Source organism: Cydia splendana, chromosome 21 (genome assembly GCF_910591565.1).
Source record: "Cydia splendana chromosome 21, ilCydSple1.2, whole genome shotgun sequence".
Taxonomy (NCBI): Eukaryota; Metazoa; Arthropoda; class Insecta; order Lepidoptera; family Tortricidae; genus Cydia; species Cydia splendana.
Window position 1 is genome coordinate 13,645,476 of NC_085980.1, and position 13,891 is coordinate 13,659,366.

At 37.9% G+C, this 13,891-nt stretch overlaps 2 protein-coding genes across 3 annotated transcripts in view; one reads left to right on the forward strand and one right to left on the reverse strand.

The window, feature by feature from the left end:
- The window catches only part of LOC134801050 (uncharacterized), a 230,117-nt gene that overhangs the window by 200,568 nt on the left and 15,658 nt on the right, over nt 1-13,891 (reverse strand). The gene's annotated exons all lie outside the window — the stretch shown is intronic.
- Nucleotides 1-13,891, forward strand: part of LOC134801036 (octopamine receptor beta-2R-like) — a 247,043-nt gene that overhangs the window by 43,939 nt on the left and 189,213 nt on the right. For both annotated transcript variants that reach the window (XM_063773549.1, XM_063773548.1), the window contains exon 2: nt 9,902-9,946. The gene's annotated coding sequence lies outside the window, so the exon portion shown is untranslated. The remainder of the gene's footprint in view (nt 1-9,901; nt 9,947-13,891) is intronic.

The following is a 13,891-nucleotide window of genomic DNA, read 5'->3' on the forward strand; positions in this document are numbered from 1 at the left end:
AATAACGGGCTAGTCAGGCAGTGCTCACCAGTGATACAATACACCGACTACTTTGCTTACTCTTACCTAATGTTAACGTTGTGTTTCAACGGCCTCCTAGCCTAGTCAGTAGTGACCCTGCCTAAGAAGCAGGAGGTCCCGGGTTCGATCCTGGTAAAATTGTCCTATAATATTTATTTATTTATTAATGTTTCATGTTGTTGATAGTACATTTATGTGTTAAATTTTAGTTAGGTACCAAATCATAGTTAGAAACTATTTATACTCCTGAGTAAAGAAGCTTAAAGGATGACTCACGCTAGACCGGGCCTGGGCCAATCAGCAGCTTCCGGCGTTCCGTTTTCTATGGAAAGCACCACGTGATCACCGATCAGCCGTCATAGAAAATGTGATGTCGGACGCCTCGGCCCGTGCTCGGCCCGGTCTAGAATGAGTCATCCTTTAAACATTTTGCACTTAAATTATATATATACAAACAGTCTTCTCTATTTTTGCTTTGCACAATTTGCCCGTAAATTTAAAATAGTGTCACGTCCACACGCACGCCCCACAAAAGTTGAGTGTTTTCAGGTGGTTTTTAGGCCGCATAGTTTTCGTTTCTATTGAATACAGTCGAATGGGCCAAACCAGTGTAAGGTTGGGACGCGTAATAGAATTATCATTAGAGATGCACCGGATATTCGGTTACTATCCAGTATCCGTTCTATCCGGCCATTATTTTAATATCCGGCCGGATACCGGATAGTAACCTACTATACGGTCGGATAGTCACTTTACGTGGTTTCGGAGTAAACATATAGGACTTAAGAAACATCATAAATATCATCATACTCGTTTATTATTTTAAAACAATTTAAACATTCCTCTCACTTGCACGCGCACTCATTTCGAACCAAGAAATTAGTGCGCTCGTTTCTAATCGTTTCGTTTTTAATGATTTCTATAATAACTATAAGGCACTAATCGGTTTTTAAAATCGCAGGGAGCATGATACACTGGTGGTCTAAAAGTCGACTCTATCTTGCAACCAATAGAAATACACATCTAGACTAACAGATCTGGATGGCTTTTGTGATCGCACGAAACACAAGTGGAGATGCAGCTTTATTCTGCTTTGTTTCAATGGGGTCGTTCTCTCATTTCGTGCAAATCGGTGATGTTCTCTCGATTTGTAAATTTTCTTTTAAATGGTAAATTTTTGGGTTTTCATGCATTGTGGATTCATTTATTGACACTTTTATGCTAAAGGCACCTTCGTAACCTTATTCCTTTTCATTTAATAAGACTGGTGGTAATGAACTACGCGCTGGTAATGAAATGGGCATGGATGGTAATTTTATCAGTGGAGGGTAATGAAACAAACTTATGAAATCGCAATAAAAAAACTTTAGTTAATGAAAATTAACACCATTAATATAATGAACAACATTAAAATCACGTGTCTTAAGCGCTGTGCAGACGATCAAGCCGACTAAACAAATACTCCGGCTTGACAATCGTGACTTATGATTTACCACCTAGCTTGTAGCGATTGTCAAGCACAATTTACGTGATTGAAGACGTATTTCGTATTGTTTATTTATTTAATGATTACACAGCACTACATCAGTCTTGTCACCAACACACTGAGAAACTACATACTTCAATTTAAAATTAACATCCAAATACACTCGACTGCCAATCCATCCACCGTAGCTCCATAAACTCGCAAAATCTCAAGCACTCATGAGTTAACAGGAGATGCACCAGGAGAAGCCTAAGGGTTATATTTCTAATGTCCGGTACAAAAAGTCTTACAAGCCTCTCTACTAGTTCAAGGCAGCCAGAGTCTCCACGAAAAGCCCAACAAGCTAAAAGTAGTAGGCTTAAGTTGTGCCTCACCTCCAAAGAAATGAAGCCCAGGGTTCCTAAAATAAATATTTTTAGGTAATACATCCTAAGGAAATTCTTTTGGACCTTTTCCAATAGTAGAATGTACGTTGACTCGTAAGGGCTCCAGGCTAATGCTGACGCCTCCAACTTGCTTCTGACCAGAACATGGTAAAAAACTTTTATGGGGCAAGGGTCATGGAATTCTCTGACAATGCGAGTGACAAAGCCTAATCTACTGAAGCTACAGTACCAAGTGCTTTGATATGGTCGTGAAATGCTAGCCGCGTATCGAATATGACCGCAAGATCCTTTACTGAGACGACTCTTGAGCATGTGTAGGAAATAGGGCTTGATTAAAAACTACACACTTGACACTTAGCCGCATTGAAAGTCAGTTTGTTACCCTGACTCCATTGGAACAGAGATGATGAAACATCCTCCTGCAGCAACTTTCAATCCTCCTCCTTCTCAACTCAATATACCAATTTAAGATCGTCGGCGTAGAGTAGACAACGAGCGTTATGGATAACCGAGGGCAGGTCATTGACCATTATTCCAAATAGGAAAGGCCCCAAGATTGAATCTTGGCTGTCACCAGAACGAGTATGGTACGGATCTGGTACGAAGTGGCCATGCTGGTCGTTGCGTGCTGCGGTTTATCACGCAGATAACTGGCAAAAATGTTAAGCAAATGTGGATTGAACCCAATAGCGTCTAGTTTGTGTAGGAATACATCGTTACCCACACGATTGAAGGCTTTTCGGAAATCATAATACAGGACGTCTATCAGGATACCCATATCCAGATGCTCTGAGATGATGTCACTGTCAACCAAGGTCAGGTTAGTTTTCACAGACCGTTTCACTCTGAAACCATGCTGAGTGTTGCACAGGAATAATGGTTTCACTTGTTTCGACAACGTGCCATGGAGTATGGACTCAAACAGCTTTGCTAAAGCTGAAAGAAAAGAATACCTTGACTTTGGGTCGGTCTTACCCGTGAAATCTTCCAATGGTGATGATATGTACTTGTGGAGAGTAGGTACCAGATTAAGCATGGAGTGTATTGGACCATTCAAATGCTCTAAACACCCCTTTAAGATATATGCAGGTACCTAAGTAGTCTGGACCAACAGTATAGAAGCCCGAAAAACTTACTTTGGTGTTAAGACCCCTTATGCAGGTACCTAAGTAGTCTGGACCAACAGCATAGAAGCCCGAAAAACTTACTTTGGTGTTAAGACCCCTTACATTTTGGTAAATTAGATCCAGTGAAGGTTTCAAATCAGGATTCCGAACTAAGTATTACTGGTTGCTTTTTGTCTGACTCCCATTGACGTTGGATTTACGAAATGACCACGATTATCGGGCTACATAGTTGGAAATAAGCAGGATTCATACATTGTCGAGGGTACTCCTATTTTGAAAGTCTTGGAGTCCCCTTTGAGTTTAAGTTCATCGACAGTGCACCATGAATAACAGCAGATATGCCCGTATGTCCTCCGATCCTCAAGCTATATTCCACAGATGGATGAACTTGCGATGGTCCACCGCCTTGAGAGGGATTTTACACCGCTTTTTACTGCTGGTATCAGTTTTCTGAGATTTATCACGCACGGATTGGGAATTGTCGCTTTTGACGGCGGAGGCACTATTATTGCTTATCGGCCTGTGTTTATGTTTCTGTAGTTTCTGCCCTTTATTCCAAACATTTGCCCCGTTCTCTACCTTATCGTCGACAGGTATCAGATGATTCCAACTCACTTAGTCTCTTAGTAACGTGTCAAATTTCTCAGCACAGTCCTTGAGTGCGGTCTGGTATTATATATAGAGCGGCCATAGAGCGGCAGATTATGTTAATCTACTGCGCTCTAGTTAAATCCAAAAAATCACCAGTTGGGCTCCCCTATTATTACATAGTTTTAAATGCTTATACCAACATTCTATTTATAATAACTTAACCCTCTTTCCATTAAATGCACTGCCTGATATACATTATCATTACCTTCTAAATTCGTTCATTACCTTCCCTGGCAAAATTGGAAGGAAAAGAAATGAATGAAACAGATATGAATGAAGTTTTGGAAGTTTTCGTCGCCTAGGTCGGTTGATATCAGACTTTGATTTCGCAGAATAAGCCACACGAAAGGCAACCCTAAAACACATCAATTAGGTATAATTTTAATAATGTACAATTGGTACTTACTGTATAAATCACTAGATGGCGATGAAGATTTATCTGAACCACACTCCTTCCCGACACGAGAGAACGTAGGTATTTTCGTCAAAAGCAACATACGGACGACCGCTGTGGTAGCACGCGGCCAACTGATTGACGAACAATGTGTTGTATCCGCGGGAAGTGCTATATACCCTTGCTATATAGCAAAATATAGCTAATCCATTTCTCGCGTCGGTAATGAAGAAATTGCTTGGACCATCACTTATAAAGCTGTATAGTTTTATTGTTAATTTCTTAGCGTATAATATTATAGGATATAAAAAATAACTAAATTACTTGTTTACTGAACCAACAACAAGTTTTCTATTTTTAGTATCTTAAGGTTCAAATGGAGGTCAAAGTTTAACTTCACGCGTTACATGCAGAGAGGAATGAAAATAGTGGGGGTTAACTGTAAATATAAAGAAAATAACCACCTTTTTAGAATTGTTCATGGCGGGCCAATATACTTTAGGTCCTATGTTACAACCTTGCATTAACAGATATTCGAAAACACCATCACATTTTTGGTAAATTGCAAATAATACCGATTTGCACGAAATGCGAGAATGACCCTTTGCGGGTATTCGTAAATTTACTACTTGACAAAGTTTCATGCATTTTACGAGTGTCGTCAGGAGTGATTGCTTGTTGTTAAAGTTATAGCTGTTAATAAAAAAAATTGGTATCTTGTACCGAGACGGACCTTGAATATCGCTCTCGCTAATTACTGTACGCGAATAATAAGTTTTTAAATTGTAATCAGACTCCTTAGATGGAAACACTCAATTGTATCTATACCGCGTAAAATGCGAAGTGACACACGTTAGGACGAATAGCTAGCCATAAACGCACGGATTTTCCCGTCAGATCTGTCTGAAAGATTTGTCCGGCGGACACATCCATCAATGTATGGCGAGAAATTGACACAAATTTTCCTGCCGGATGTCTGTCCGCTTTCCGTGCTCAAAACCAACCTCCAAAATAGGCTAACAAAAATAGTATTTTATACAATCGTGATATAATAGAGAGCTTTTCAGTCGAGTACCGTGTTTAGACAACAAAGCTTGCTGAGTTTATATCACTATTGTATACAATACTTTTTCTACGCGTCAACAAAAATAATACTTTAAACTAGTAGAATCATACAAACAAACCAAACCAAAAGCTAAGATACGCGATTTACGCGAACAGCTGCGATACCTTCATACTGGTACGCACCCCGGCGGGCTGGTCAACGACACCTTCTCGTAACTCATGAGGCCCTGGTACTTGCTTCGCGCTAAATTCAGTTTTTAGACAGTTGTTTTCTCGATTTCGGCCACCGTAGCCTATGGGACTAACAAGCAACGCTAAGTGGTTTTCGTAGTCTATGGATGTTGCTATATTAAGGGTGTCACATGCGCGTTTCTGACTTATGAACCAATTGTTTCTACTATACAACCTAAAATAATTAATTTGAGCTATGGTTTTGTTTCGTCCTCGATCGCGGCGAGCTGTGATTGGTCAATTTCATTATAGTTGACTAAACTGTATCGATATGAATATTATAGTTGAGTTGGGAGCCCATACATTAAAAATACCCAATTGCAGTTTGGTATAAGAAATCTTAATTCAAGAATTACAGTCGACGAGTAGAAAAACTACATTGTACCATCGTCCACTGTTAACTACATCTGTGGACCTTATGCCTTTTGCAATAAGGTCCATTGATGTGCAGTAGTGTTGCTGTTTGTACAATACTATTCACGTGTATTATATGTAAACGTGTAGTACTCGTAATGCATTGTTCCGCGCTGCAATGACTTTGGCCCTGAGACTCAGACTGCGTGGTACGGAACGATAATGTTCTAATGTTTTTTTCAAGTACCTGAGTATGGTGTATAACTATAGCTACGTGAGTAAATATAGGAGAACAGATATTAATCGATACTAATATTATAAATGCGAAAGTGTGTTTGTCTGTCTGTCTGTTATCTCTTCACGCTTAAGCCGCTGAACTGATATAGTTTAAATTTGGCATAGAGATACTTTGAGTCCCAGGGAAGGACATGTATCGTTTTTGTGTCGGAAATCATCATAAAGAGGGTGAAAAGGGGATGGAAATGAGAAAATTTATGAATAGCCTGTTAGGTGTAGCCAATGAAAATGCTCAAAATTATTGCCATTAGATTTTATCCAGGCGCTATACTTACTCTATTATTATACTAGCTTTTGCACGCGACTTCGTCTGCTTGAAATTAGTTGCAGCAATTAAAGTCGTGTTTAAAAGCTATAGTATCATAATAATATTTAAAAGTACTTAACTAATATTGTATAATATTCCCATCAAGTAGAGCCTCTCCTGAGGCTTATATATGGAGAAAATATTCTCTGTATTGGGTACGGTCTTGGTAGCTCAGATGGCAGAGCACTGGGCTAGCGATCCAGTGGTCTTGCAATCTGAGGTAATTTTTACACTTGTAATATGTTTCTCAGGTACTAGTTTTTACAAAACTACCATTTGATTTTCCAACGCAGTGGGGAAACTAAGTATTATTGGGATTAGTTCAGATTCGTCACGAAATTTTTCTTTGCCGATAAGCGATTGCTAACATCAAATGATATTACGTACTAATATGCTCGTAGGTTTGAAAGTCCTAGACCTAGGTCACCAATGCTCTTCACAACCTAAGTAGGTACTATGCTCTAAACATTCTATAGATATATGTATGTATGTATCTCAGAATAGTCTCCCTACATTGTTACCCGTTAGATAGGATGCCCCACATATTCAAGTCAATATAAAAACGACGTAAACACTTCAACTTTGTACCATGGCCGTCACATACATGTATACAAAATTGACCTTTGTTAGAATACCGTAAGGTACATATTTGTAAACTAATTTCTAACTAGACTAGGCGCTCATGCCCTTTTGGATATGCATTGACGTTCTAGTGCTGTTATTGTCAACGCTAACTGAGCGTAAGGGAAGTTTAGAAAACAATTTTTACTTTTAAGGGGTTCCGTACCCAAAGGGTAAAAACGGGACCCTATTACTAAGACTCCACTATCCGTCTGTCTGTCCGTCAGGAGAGTGTTGCTGTTTGTATATATTAGGCTAGGTCACCCACGTCCGATCCCTGTGGAAGGATTCCTATAAGAATCAGTATCAAGACCAGGATCAGGATCAGGATCAGGATCAGGATCAGGATCAGGATCAGGATCAGGATCAGGATCAGGATCAGGATCAGGATCAGGATCAGGATCATGATCAGGATCAGGATCAGGATCAGGATCATGATCAGGATCAGGATCAGAATCAGGATCAGGATCAGAATCAGATCAGATTGGATGGCTATGCCGATCCGTTGGGTGAGGAACGATCCAGCCGTACGATCCCCGGTGACCTCGAATGTTTTTTTAGAAAGCTGCCGAATTGGTTAGTAAGCACCTGGACAGCACGGTTTCATTTTGATGTTATATAATGATGATATTCGAATACATCTAATAGAAAAGAAATCGGACCGCAACCGCGAAAATCGAAGTTTGTAAATTTCGAACAACTATCTCTGTCACTCTAATTACGCCTGGAGTAAAAGAGAAAGATGCCCGAAATTTGCGAACTTGGTTGTTCGCGGTACGCCCTCGTTATCTTTCGCAATTACGCTGCTTTAGCTGAATCTTAACAGACAATACATCCAATATACCATGTAATGTAACTCTTACTATCACAAAATCGACTTAACTAACACAATATACGAATTTCTACTTTATACCAACACAATAAGGTGCAATATTAAATGGCAGAACCTTACAAATCCTTGCCACTTAAGCTGATTTCGTGTCACCCAAAGTCACAAGATACTTAGAACTTTAATACAATAGAGTAAGGTTTAAAGTTGAATGGCAGCGTTTAGGAAGTTGCTTGGGAGTTAGGACGTTTTGTTGTTGAAAGTACAGTCAGACTTAATTAATCCCAATAAGCTCCCATAGGATTAGGCGGTCGTTTGTGCCGCCTAATCAAAGGAGGACTGACGATACAGATTACATAATAAATAGAATAGCAGACTTGTCACACATAGACTTACGGTCTGATTCTAATTTATGTCAAAAGTGATGTTTCGTCAAACAAAAACGTCACTTTTGATAGTGACTGATCCGATCCACATTCTTGACGTTTATTAAAATTAGGATGACGTCCGGTTCGAGCGCCATCTTGATAGTTACGCGTCGTGATTAACTCCTTTGTTTTTTGCTCATTAATATTGTTTAAAGTGTAAAGCTTAGTATACAGTAAACTAATATGGTAGTAAGCAGTAAATGGAGAATTAATCTTGAAATGCGTTTAACCACCATTTTGGTGTCAACGGCCGGTAGTCCACGTGCTACTTGTAAAGTCTAGCTATCGCTTTACAAGACCTAATAAAATCACCGTACACTGTCTTGTACTAGCCGTACAATTTTGGTCGTCGTATTTAGCTCCTAACACCTTGATACTGGCAAAGTAGTCCCACTGGATTGGAGCCATAATTTTAAAAGAATTAAAATTAGTATCAGGCCGTTAGGAGAACTTAATCCTAAATAAGGTTTTTCAGATAATTTATCTACATATAACAATTGTTTTTCATAATGTATACAATAAAGTATGAAGAAACAATACCTATAAATAGAATCGGTTTATTTATTTTGTCTATGACACTAAAACACACACAACCAAAGTAAGGTAAGTACATAAATGTAAATACAAAAAACATAATTGTGTTCCGCCGTCAGTAAACAATACAATACAATACAAATATTCTTTATTGCTCACCAATATGAAAAAGAACATGATATACAAATAAACATATTTTTTATCTCAATTATTTTATAACAAATAAACAATATTTCTATTGCGTAAATTTTTCCCAGTGTGGCATATCTACTACTGTTTTAATTATCTGTCCCCATGCGATGATCTAACGAATATCAGACACCGCACCGTTTGCTCCATTCATACATTTTTGTTTCTTGGATATGTCATGAAATAGAAGCGTTTTAATGAGGACCTAGAGTTTCCAATATGATAAAGTCTATTTTTTTATTCGGTAGACTAAAATGACATTTCATAGTATGAAATGACAGACGATGTTCATACTGTGAAATGTAATTTCAGTCTACCGAATAAAAAAATAGACTTTAGTGATCTGGCAGTGTCAAAAGTGACACGTTTTTAACCAAAAACGTCGTTCGTAAGCGCATTGTAGTATGCCTAATTATACTTGCAAAATAAACTATGTTTATTTTTAATGCGGGCAGGCCACATTGCACGCAGAGAAGATGGCCGATGGGGTCGAAATGTGCTCGAGTGGAGACCACGGACTAGCAAGCGCAGCGTAGGACGTCCACCCATAAGATGGACAGACGATCTTGTTAAGGTCGCCGGAAGACGCTGGATGCGGGTCGCTTCCAACCGGCACGTATGGAGGTCCAAGGGGGAGGCCTATGTTCAGCAGTGGACGTCTTATGGCTGAGATGATGATGATGATGATGATTTTTAATAATATAAGGTTAACGTACTGGTGCTCGACGCGGTCCCTTAAGTAATTGTCAATAGAGGTGACAGCAAGGTGTCATCTATTGGGCATTAGCATGTCAAGCACTAGTACGTTTACCTTATTGTATTCTATATTTTATAGAAAATCCTATGGCGCTTATGAGAAAAAAAAAGAATTCCATCCTCAATAGCCAAGTTCTTTTACAGAGTGTTCAAATAAAGTTAACTTTTAAAGCGCTTCAATATCGCCCCGGCAGTAAATAATAACATAAATGCTTTCTTTTGCAGTTGTTGGGCGGACACAGCTGGAGGAAAAGCTACAGCAATTGCAAGGTATTGTGTAAAATTGTTAAAGATTTTCTTACTTACTTACTTGGCCGGCGCGATGACCCAAAATGACTCATTAGATATGAAATAGTAAAGATACCTTTACTATATCGTATCTAGTTAATCTCTAATTCATTTCCCGAATAACCCGCGCCGTAAGTCTTTGCCTCCAATACAAGAGAACGCCACTTTGCTTGGTCCAGAGCGGTATCACGCCAGCCGAGCTCAAGGAGCCCTAGTACCCTAGTAAAATGGCTCTATTACAATAGTAAAAAACAGGACAAGTGCGAATGGATTCGCCCACTGAGGGTTCCGTACTTTTTAGTATTTCTTGTTATAGCGGCAACAGAAATTGTACATCAGCTGTGAAAATTCATGATTACATGCTATTTCGGTTCATGAGTTATAGCCTGGTGACAGATAGACAGAGAGACGGCACAGCGGCGTCTTAGTAATATGGTCACATTTTTAGTATTTTTACCCTTTGGGTACGGAATCCTAATAGTGGGGATCCGTTAAGGGCATATTCGGTATCGGATTATGATTAGAAAAAAGGGAAGAAAAAGTTTTTTGACGCAACAAATCATAATTTAATTTCGATAGATGAAACTCCCCTTAAATATGACGCTGTCACGTTCACACATCTGCGGATCTGCATCAGTGTGATAGCCGCGTTTCTCAATCTGTGTCATCTGAAGATTTATGACAGTTCCGAAACAAATGGTGCCTATGAAGTTTTGATTGAACGGGAAAGTGGCCCACTGATCAACAGTCCGCCGGACGGTACCGGCCTGTCAGTTAGACAAAATTTTGACAGTTCCGAACAACTGACAGGCCGATACCGTCGGGCGGACTGTTAATCAGTGGGCCCCTTAATAAATTTTTAGACAGGAAATGATTTTCTTGCAAGTCAATTACATTCTTACTTGGGTGTTGTTACTGTTCATACAAATAGTAGGTACTTTTTAGGGTTCCGTACCTCAAAAGGAAAATACGGAACCCTTATAGGATCACTCGTGCGTCTGTCTGTATGCCCGTCTGTCACAGCCTATTTTATCGGAAACTACTGGACCAATTAAGTTGAAATTTGGTACACATATGTAAATTAGTGACCCAATGATGTCTTTTTATAATTTTAAAATAAATAGGTTCGAAGTTATTTAAGAAAATAGCCACAAAATGACCATTCCCCCCCCCTTTATCCCCGAAACTACTAGGTCTAAAATTTTGAAAAAAATACACAGAATAGTCCACCTGTCGTCTATAGGTAAAGGTACCTATAGATGACAGGAAAACCTATTAGAAATGTGCAGTCAAGCGTGAGTCGGACTTATGTACGGAACCCTAGAAACGCGAGTCCGACTCGCACTTGGCCGGTTATTTTCGTTTTCGTTTTATTTTCATATTAACAAAAAGTGAAAATTGCAGACAAATTATATATTATATTATATTATATTATAGGACATTTTTTACACAAATTGACTAAGCCCCACGGTAAGCTCAAGAAGGCTTGTGTTGTGGAACAATAGTTATTTGTTTTACAAGGGGGCAAAGTTGTTGTTTAACTGCTCGTGCTAATATTGATACCCGAGCAAGCGAAAGATTCCAAAATTGAACCACGAGCATAGCGAGTGGTTCGAAAAATGGAATCTTGAGCGTTGCGAGGGTTTCAAAGCACGAGGGTTAAACAAAATTTGCCCCCGAGTGAAACACAAAATTTTTCACCACACCAACCTGAAGCAAATATTAAATGTAAAATATCAAACAAAATCAAACCAAATCAAATCCAAATGAATGTAATTAAAAATGTATCATCCAAAATCATCATTTAAAAGTCATTTCTACCAGCAAACATAAGAAACCAACTCAAAATTTGCATTTGATTACTTTGTCTCACATGTGAATAAAATGCAACTTTGCTATCAGTTTTTAAAGTGCAAAGTAAGCCTTTCCGAGCTGGTGTGGTGAAAATTATCTTTATTATTTTGTCAGTAGCGTCCATACAGTCAGAAGGCCGCGGCTGCCCTTGATGTATATTGTTACAAAAAAAATATTGTTATAATGGCGTGAGGGGCACCTTTGCGTCTAGAATGGCGCGGGACGGGTTGTTTGACTAAGTTCTAAGTTGTGACGTGCTTAACTTAGTTTAAATTGGCTACAAATATAATGACCACCAAAAAATACTTTGGTACCCTAAATAAAAAAATCATGCTTACCAAAAAAATAAGGCCTAAAATTACAAAAGTAGCACCGTTTTAATTACGACTGCACTTCAAATTGTATTCGAATACCAAATATATTGAATGATCACCAAAAATCATTAATGATCACCAAATCTTGAAGACCAAATTAATGCGATATTTTCACCTAAATAAACCACTATGATTACCAAAAAAATTATACATATCACCAAATAAAGTAAAATGATGCCAAAATTACTAGCCCCTCCCGCTCAACCCCCCGTACCCCGCACCGCATACCTACCTAACCTAGGTTTGAACTCCTATCAGTTAAGTGGGCTAGGTTAGCACTGCGACCCTTACAGAAACGAAATGCTACTAGAAAAGTGGGTTAGGTTAGGTTTGAACTGCGACCCTTACAGAAAAGAAATGCTCCTAGAAAAGTGGGTTAGGTTTTGAACTGCGACCCTTACAGAAAAGAAATGCTACTAGAAAAGTGGGTTAGGTTAGGTTTGAACTGCGACCCTTACAGAAAAGAAATGCTCCTAGAAAAGTGGGTTAGGTTAGGTTTGAACTGCGACCCTTACAGAAACGAAATGCTACTAGAAAAGTGGGTTAGGTTAGGTTTGAACTGCGACCCTTACAGAAAAGAAATGCTCCTAGAAAAGTGGGTTAGGTTAGGTTTGAACTGCGACCCTTACAGAAAAGAAATGCTACTAGAAAAGTGGGTTAGGTTAGGTTTGAACTGCGACCCTTACAGAAAAGAAATGCTACTAGAAAAGTGGGTTAGGTTAGGTTTGAACTGCGACCCATACAGAAACGAAATTCTACTAGAAAAGTGGGTTAGGTTAGGTTAGAAAAAGGTGACGAAGTGGATTAATTAATTTAATAGGATAACGATATATTAAATATTTGCACATTTTTAATTAAAATGTGGTTAAAATTTTGATGGTCATTAGGTACTATTTTTGGGTTTGATTATTATTTTGGAGTCATTTGCTTTAATAGGATAGCAAGATTTAAGAATTTGGTTATAATTTTACATTAAAATGGAGTTCTAATTTTGGTGGTCATTTACTATTTTTGGGTTTACAATGATTAAAAAATCATATTAAAAATTAAAAAATCATTCATTGGTAATTGTGTAAGATTTTATAATAAACTTCCAAACCATATTACTGAATTATCTATTAATAAATTTAAGAATTATGTAAAGCGTAAACTTATTTCTAAAGCTTATTATACCACACAAGACTACATGAATGATATTACAACGTGGGATTAATTGTTATTCGAAATGATTATTTATTTATTAGGTATATTTGATTATTGATGAGGAAATGGATATTCCGATGTAATACTGTCTACTTCTTTTGTTACTTATGCTTTTTTTTGAGATTTAGATTTTATTCTAGAATTTCTATACTAGTATTTTTTTATACAATCTTTTTAATGTTTGACGATCCTTTTGTGAAATTTTTAGTGTTAAATTTGATATGTATAATAATCCAATTTTATTATGGGATAATATTAACATCAATAAATTGCTCTGATAATTAGATTAAGATTAATTACGATTCATAAGAGCTTGTTGCTAGGCCTACATGAATAAAGTAAATTTTGTTTGTTTGTTTGATTATTTTGGTGTCATTTTATTTAATAGGATAGCAAGATGTAAAAATTTGGTTATCATTTCACATTAAAATGAGGTTTGAAATTTGGTAATCATTTACAGTTTTTGGGTTAATAATGATTAGTTTGGTGTCATTTC